Source organism: Pezoporus wallicus, unplaced genomic scaffold (assembly GCF_028554395.1).
Source record: "Pezoporus wallicus isolate ANWC-B61680 ecotype Strahan unplaced genomic scaffold, APGP_CSIRO_Pwel_v1 contig_4191, whole genome shotgun sequence".
Classification (NCBI taxonomy): domain Eukaryota; kingdom Metazoa; phylum Chordata; class Aves; order Psittaciformes; family Psittacidae; genus Pezoporus; species Pezoporus wallicus.
In genome coordinates this window covers 7364218-7371469 of record NW_026641383.1, presented here as the reverse complement: position 1 = coordinate 7371469, position 7252 = coordinate 7364218, and the positions used below count along the sequence as shown (strand labels likewise).

General features: G+C 40.3%; 1 long non-coding RNA gene across 1 annotated transcript in view; it reads left to right on the top strand.

The window, feature by feature from the left end:
* The first annotated feature begins 241 nt into the window (after positions 1-241).
* LOC130606808 (uncharacterized) overlaps positions 242-7252 on the top strand; it is a 28646-nt gene continuing 21635 nt past the window's right edge. The window contains exon 1 of the long non-coding RNA XR_008974059.1: positions 242-318. This is a non-coding gene — a long non-coding RNA (uncharacterized LOC130606808). The remainder of the gene's footprint in view (positions 319-7252) is intronic.

The following is a 7252-nucleotide window of genomic DNA, read 5'->3' as shown; positions in this document are numbered from 1 at the left end:
TCCAGAATTGTTCCAAAGGCCACATGAGTTTAGTAGATAAGATTTTTCTTCAACAGGGAGCAGTTTGGTGCTTTTTGTGATCACATCGCCAATACTACTTTAGGAATTTATTTGGTGGGTTTGGTATATAACAATTTCTTATTGTTTGTAGCCTCAATTTCTTGTAGCTCTAATACTAGAACTGCTTCTGGAACTTAATATGTAGATATTATCTTTTTTTATTAAAAAGGTGTTAAGCTATAAGACGACCAGCATGGGGAAGAAGTAGTATTTGTGGTGGCTCCAAAGAAAACAGGAGAACAAGAGTTAAAAGGAAAGGTATGTTAATGGCTATGGAATGCCAGATGTGTGATTTCATTCAAATGAAGAGGAGGAACTGACCTAAAGAAAAGGTGCCAAGAAGATGGGGAACTGAACTAGAGCCATAAAACATTCTGATAAAGAAAAGCTGGTGCTTGTGGATATATGAGAGTATGAGTGAGTAAAGTCTGTGTAGTCAGAGATTATTTTTATTAATAAATGCTATCTTCCTTTTTATAAGATCTCATAAACAATTTTGCTACCCTTCCTGGCATGTAAGAGGTCTTACAAATTGTCTGTTGTTATATATTTACCATATGAGCACATGTGTTTCTGTGGCTTGCAGGTAGAGAAGCACTTGCTGGTAGTTGGTACAAAATCAGCCAGTCACCTTGCTTTGGTTTCTTCTAGCATGCTAAGAGAAGCTGCTTGTCTACATCATATCACTTTACCACTGGATGAACCAGAGGTGTTGGCTCAGGAGCACTGAAGAACCTCAAATGCCTGCATGCAGGTTTAGAAGTGGCTTAGGAGGCAAGCTCTATTAAGAGGTGCTCCCCCATATACTAATTACTAACACTGCTCTACTTTGACTTTGGAGGATGCTTTTTGCATACTATGAGTTTGGGGATTGCTGACATCTAGGTTTGCATCCACTTCTGGCAGTAGCAAAAGTCATCAGTAATCAGTCTTGAGGTAGTGTAGGAGCTAATGTATTATTCTCTCAGAATATCCTATATTTTTCCCCTTTTCCCTGGTCTTGTTTTCCCCTTTTTCATGAGTGCCAGGTGAGGTTCATTCAAAACAGAGCACTGATGAGGGTCCCAGAAACCTGTAGCAGCTGCAGCGGCCCTTTGGCACTTTTGAGGAGGGTATAAATAAGGTTTGGAGGGTACAAATAAAGCTTGAAGGGTACTCTGATTTGGGCCAGGTAAGAAGTTATCTGGGATTGCAGGAATCCTTAGGGATTATCCAGCTAAATGTCTAGTTATTTGAGAAAAGCTTTTGTTCTCATTTATACCACCAGTTATAATTTTGCCTGCCAAATCCCTTGTTTAAGACTGAATTTACTATAATTTCTATATTAGATCTGTTTTCCATTTGAAATCATAAAGTACCAAAAGCAGTAATTTTATTCCCTCTTTTATTCCAGGCAATGCTGCAGTCTCTTCCCTGGCCCTCTGAGGAACACCTCAAAGTGCAGTGCTCCACATCAGGCTTCATTCATGACTTCTTTTTTCTTCTAACCAGAGAATCCCTAAGCTGTATTTCCTCACTTCCCTTCTCTCAATAGGCCATTTTCCTTTCTCACCTTCTCACATTACTGTCCTGGCATTCTCTTGCATGTGATATTTATATAGTTCTTAGCTGTAAATGGATTTCTTCTGGACCTTGATGGTCTGGGAGTTGCGTTACACTTCAAGGTGACTTTCTTTGTAGTTACAGCTGTGATCTGTCTGCTGGCAGCAGAGAAGTCCAAGCTCTACCCTGTTATTGTCATTTGATGCATTTTCCCTCTGGACTAAGGAAAAGAATTCCCTTGGAACAAATTGTTATTCTTGGCCTAAAATCATCTGACAGTTTCTGATGATCACATTGTGATCCACCTCTTTCATCCAAACACATGAAGAAATCATGTTTCCAGCTTGAAACTGTTAGTGCTTGGTTTTTGGTCTTCTGGGATTGTCAGGATCTCGCCTTTGCTTCTGGAATGAGATCCTGATCTAATCCTGAAAAAGGAGTCCAGATTAAACTGACGTGTAACTTGCTTGTAAAGCTTTCCCTTTTCACATGATAACCTGATTAGAACTGAGGCAGTGTTTTATATTACCCACATAGAAGAGATTTATGCCAGGTTCTTGTCTCATGGTGTGTTGATTCAGACTTTTGTGCAGTGTTAGTTAAATAAACATGAGTGCATCTTGATATGGTTATTTGGGCAGTCACTTGATCCTCTGTTTCAGCATTATTAATACTTCACTAGCAAGGAACCTCTTTCTAAAGACTTGGAGGCTTCATTTATTTGGATAAACATATAATATTTCACATCCTTTCCAAAGAGCAGTAAGAATGTTTTTCTTGGGAAATGTCTCATCCTCTTTCTTTATGGACTGTCCTGAATGATGAGGGAATTACGGCAAGACTCTGCAGATCAGTCTCAGTTCACTGCATAAACTTACCTGTGCTAGTGAAGAGGAAGGCTTGGTGTCCTAGGGATGTTCATTCTCTCTAGAAAAGATGGGTTTGCTTTAAAGATTTCAAGTAATATAATTAAGTTGGTTTAAAGAAAGAATTTGGTTTTGTACCTTGGATAAGCGGCAGGCATTTTAATTCAGATCCCTCTGCAACACAAACATGATACTTGGAGCAGGGGAAGGATCAAAACTGCATTAACGTAATCCCGATGATGTGGAGGATAGTACAATTTGTAGCTGATGACTTCTGAGAGTACTTCTTCACATTGTGTTGTTTGATGAACTTATCTTGTCTCTTAATTTCTTTATCTGGACAATAGACCACAGTGAAGACTATTTTAGTGGCGTTACTGAAGGTGAGGAACCTGACCTATGATGCCTGAAACTTGTAATTATCATCTTTGCTAAAGTCACAACAGAACTATCCCATCTTATTTTCTCACCTATGAGAGATGAGAATCCTCTGCTCGGGGGAGTGGGATACAATAGTGGTACCGCTCCATGCAGTGGAAAAGAATTCCACAAGATCCAGACAAACTTTGTGTGTGCGTGTTTCTTGTCGAGGCCAGTGGTATGGGTGTGCCTCCCCCATGTCCTTTTATTGCACACATTGTCAAGTTTTCAAGGCAAGGACAGGGTATTTGGAAACTGCCTGGTGTATGTGGATATTACTGGGAAGAACAGGGAAAAAAAGGATTTCTTTTTTAGCATGAAGCAAAATCCCATTATATTTGTGTTGGAAAGTGATGACCAAGTTGAAATATGCTTACATCCGACCTAGGGTCTGAAAGCCATCACTGGTGTTAAACCTTAAATAATGATTACATGCTGCTGAATTCAGCCTTCAGGGAAAATGACTGGGAGGTTGGGGCCTGTTGGCCCAGAACGAAGCAGAGCACAATGAAGTTTTCAACATCTTCCCCTTAGCCCTCAAGGCTCCAAATCCTGTGAAAAGGTTTGGTTTTGCTGAGTGATGGGTGTGATGATATTGCACTCACTGCTCTTAGTGCTAGCATTGGGATAAGACTGGGAAATGGAAGGGAATCAGAGTCCCGAGGATCTCCTGGGTCTCCTTCTCTGCAGTAGTAAGAAGGACAAGGAGCATTCTATTGCTCAGTGTGAGCTGCAAATGTACACATGGCTGGAGCTACAGCTATACGAATGCCCTTGGAGCACGCAAGATGTGTGGCCTTATTTTTACCTCTTGTTGTGTGCTACCTTTGACCTCCTGCATTCTCTTAGGTAAAGCAGACCTCTGATTTCCATTCTCTTCTGCTCCCTGTAGAACTGGAACACACGCTCCATTAGCTACTTTAAAAGTAGGTTAGGGGGTTGTCTGCTGCTTGAACATCAAAATAATGTTGTGACCTAGTAGGTGAAGTGGGTTTTGAGGCAATTGTGTCATTCCATGTATTTCTTGTGGAATAGATGTACTTGGTGTCATCAGCTGCTTGGATCTTCCTTCTCTGGTAGATTATCTGTTACAAGGTTAGGGCCTTGCACAGCATTGAGAATGTAGACGGGTAATAACAACTGTGATAGCGCTGTAGTGCTTATGCCACCCAGCTTTAAATGTTGCTGCTTGTTCATATTATCCTGCAATTCATTTACTTTGCTCTTTTGCTTGACTCAGAGCAGCATAGCTCTGACACAATTGTTTGCATCTCGGCCAGGGTAAGAAACAAGTATTTTCAGATGTCACCAGCCAACACAGTTCATCCAAATCTTAACACCTAGGCCCCTCACAGATCCTTCTGCTGGCATAAGGGCAATTCTGGATGCTGTTACCCTGCTTTGCATGCGGTGAGGGGAATGAGTGTAGAGGGTTTTTTGGACCTGAAAATGGGGTGTTGTGATGAAGATTACTGATTCCCACAGGAGTGGTGATGGCACAAGGGAAGTGCATTCATGGTAAAGACAGAACTACAGAATTTCCGCTCTCCTTTTTGTAGGTTGGAGTTACTGGGTTTTGAGCCTTCTCTTGCAATTGGGTTATTATCAATATAGGAAAAGCAACATTGAAGGTTGGACTTGATAATCTTAAATGGCCTTTTCCAGCCTAGTTGGTTCTATGAGTCTATAATTACTTTTGTCAAAACAGGTGCAGTCTGTTGCTAGCTCTTCATTTATAGACAAGTCTATGGTGAAAGAACAAGTGAATTTGTGGTGTGTCAACTCTAAATCCTTCTGCTTTAGTTCTTTTCAAAGAGCATGCAAAGGATACAAGAGAATAAAGTTCAGTGGAGGGAAAAATATACTGATGGCGTGAGGTGTCCTTTATACATACATATGACTGTTGGCATGAAGTGTCCTCTATACATATATAAGACTGTATTAACTGCCTGATGGTTTATTTACCTTTTCTGTGATTTTAAGAGTTGGCCTGCAAGCCTCATGAGAAGTTTACTTTCACATGGAGAACTGGAGCACATGTAGTTTATAAACGTATTTCATAACATGAATTGTTGGTTCACTCCAGGTCTTTTTACTAGTAGTAGTTTTTGGCTTCAGTTTTCTTGTGGTAACAGATATGTCACTCTGAAATGACTAAGGGCATTGAATGTTGTTTCCCAGACAGTGAAGGACAAATCAAAATGCAGTATGAACAGGCACACCCAGTGTTGCATATCTGTGATCATTACATACAGGGCTTTGCTCTTGGGAACGTACTCAGAGGCAGAGTATTGTTTCCAACACCAGCACATTCTGTTGTGACCAGAACTGGATGTAAATTTGTCAGTATTTCCCACTCCTAATATCTTTTAGTTAAACAGTGGTTAAAGGAACATATACACACAGCAAATTCTGCTGGTGTTGCAGAAATTGCACACGTAAGGATATTTGTTTTAATGATCATTCACAGCTTGAGGCCTTATGAAGTTCCTTGCTCAGGTGCTGAGCACCCTTGTTTCTCCATGAAGCCAGTGCAGGACTGGAGGCTGAATGAGCACTGCCCTAATTCATGTAAAAGCACCAGTTCTCTTGCCTGGGTTCCAGTTCAGACTCCCATATGGGTGCCCTGGCACCTGAGAACCAGTTGTTGGAGCTGCTGTGGTCCCTGTCCCATGCCAGGTCTCCCACATAGCCAGGCTGATCCCCTTGAGCAAAGAGCATCGTGGGACATGCCTGTGGTGGTGTTCTGAGCTTAAACCTTTAAATATCTGTGTGTAACTGGATTTCATATCACTTAAATATATATATATTTCTTCCTCCTGTTTTATTTTGTCAAAGGCCCAGTTAAAACTGCCATTCAGTGGTCACATATTGAGATGCATTTAGGCACAGAAAGACACCGCAGGTTTCAGAAGTACTTACTATTTAGAATACAATGTTTTCCCACATCCAAGTCTCTTCTCTGTGCCACATAAAACAACCCCTGCTGAGAGAAAAGAGCAGATGGATTCAAGTGCTTTATACCAGCGACTTTCTCACTCCTTAGCCGACGTTTAGCTGAAGTGTGTGAGGCTCTTAGAACTTGCTCTCAATTTCAGCTCAGTAATTCATTGTTTTCTTTCCCTGGTCTTCAGAAATCATGAAGAGAAAGCACATAATATGTTTGTAATTCAAGTACCACTCTCTAGTCCTACTCCTTTTAGCAAGATTGACAAGAAAACTGCTATTTAGATCATGGAGGAGCTCTCAAATTCATTGAAGGTGCCATGCAGGGATACTCTCTGCGTTTACTCAGCAGCACTTTTTGCTTCTGAGCATCAAAATGAATCCTTAGCAGAAAAGAATGACATTTGTCTGTGATAAATGCAAACCTGAAATCTTTCAGTGTTATGTCTAGAACTGGGAGGTAACTTTATTCACTGTACAGACCACGTTTAGTTAATTTAAATCTTTCACAGCTCTTTTAGGATGTGACATTTTAGGTTTCCTATATAGGTCATCAGTATAGCTTATAGATGATGAGAAAGACTGAAGGCTCTGATTTACAGTGTGAATTCGCTCGCTGCTACACTACTATGGTATCTGACATTACAAGGCAAAGAAGTTAAACACTTGTAAGGAAAGATTGCTTATAGAACTGAAGAAAACACTGGCAGACATTTCCTTTCCCTGCACGTGGGTGTGTCTGACAGATGCACATTTGCCATATTCATATCCATCAAGATGATTAATTGCAGTGCTTTGATGAATCCTAGTGTGACCAGAGATAATAAGTCTTTGTAAATATTACCAGGTTTCGGGTGGGGTTTTTGTTATTATTGGGCTAACCATATTAAGAGTTCACATTAAAGCTGCAGTTCCTGGAATTTGGTGATTTAATTACTTTATATTTTCTCAAACCATGTACCTGGCATTTGTTATAGAATTATAGTGTAGAAATGGGAGTGAGAAGGATGAGGGGTATCTGAGAACGGGACAGAAATGTGAATGTGAGCTTTTATGAAGGAAATGAGGGGGAACTTCAGAGGATTGATTGAAAATGGATGAATTAGAACTGATAGATTTGTTGACTCTTGGAGGGAGTTAGAAGCTGAATTGATGCAATAAAGGAATCTGACCAGGTATTTAATTTATTAGTCTGCTGACATAAAATCTCTGGTTTTCTAGGCCTATAACTCTAATAACACAAACAAAAATAAATGTAGGTTCAATTATTCAGCCTCTAAAGCCACATTAGATTAAATGGGTTATTCTGTAAGTGTTCTGTTTCAGCAGACACCCCCGAGGTATGTGTTAATTGAATCTATCTTGCTCCTTTCATGTGGATCATTGACGGAGTAGGCAATAGGAAATGGTGCATTAAG